Source organism: Volvox carteri (assembly GCF_000143455.1).
Source record: "Volvox carteri f. nagariensis unplaced genomic scaffold VOLCAscaffold_28, whole genome shotgun sequence".
In the NCBI taxonomy this organism is placed as follows: Eukaryota; Viridiplantae; Chlorophyta; class Chlorophyceae; order Chlamydomonadales; family Volvocaceae; genus Volvox; species Volvox carteri.
Window position 1 is genome coordinate 267600 of NW_003307571.1, and position 862 is coordinate 268461.

The following is an 862-nucleotide window of genomic DNA, read 5'->3' on the forward strand; positions in this document are numbered from 1 at the left end:
TTACCGTACTGCCACGATTCTTTTGTGATACGCAATTGGTATGGCGTCCCCAAATGCATAGCAGTGGAAAAAGGTCTTACAGGGAGTCTCCACGTGGAAGTCTGTTAACTATCTCCGCTAAAGTTATTGGCGCGCTAACAATGCCTAACAAAGTACTGTCTCCACTAGCAGCCCCGAAACCATATTTTTACCGTCTTTTAGCGCCATTTCGCTCCTGCTTGAGCAAAATTTTTTTGAACATTAAAGAGAAATGAAGACGGCAGTTGTCCTGCAAATTGTCGCTGGGCTGTTGCCCATTCCCATAGCAGCATGGACGTCCGCAAGGCTAAACAGTCTGGGCAGCGGACTCAGCATTGGCTGTTGAATGGTTGCCATTAAGGCATTGTGTAATGAAGTAGGATAGTTCTGAGACGGAACCGGCGAGGGCGACTGGTTCTGTGACATTCTTGGTCAACGGCAACGGCGAAAGTCGGCAAGCAGTCAAGGTAGTAGACGGAAAGCAAAGGAAAGACCGGGTGATATCATAATTTAAAAAGAAGTCACGAGATTTTCCGCGCTCAAAGTTAACAAATTTAACAATGCTTAAAGCTGGTCCGGGGCAAACTATAAATTTTGCGGACTTATTGGACGTTTACAGGGTGTTTCCACTGAAAAGTTTGTTAGCGACGTTTTTGAACATTCTCACCCGGCACCTCGCCTTTGCTCACTTTCTTTTGCAATATCGCTTATTCTATATAAATGTATGATAGAAATGAAAAGGGAATGTTGGGAGGCGAAGGAACGGCGAAGAACGTAGGGCCCATGTGGAAACAGGGGCCTTGTTAGCGGTCCAATAAGTCCATAAAAGTTATAGGACCCCCGG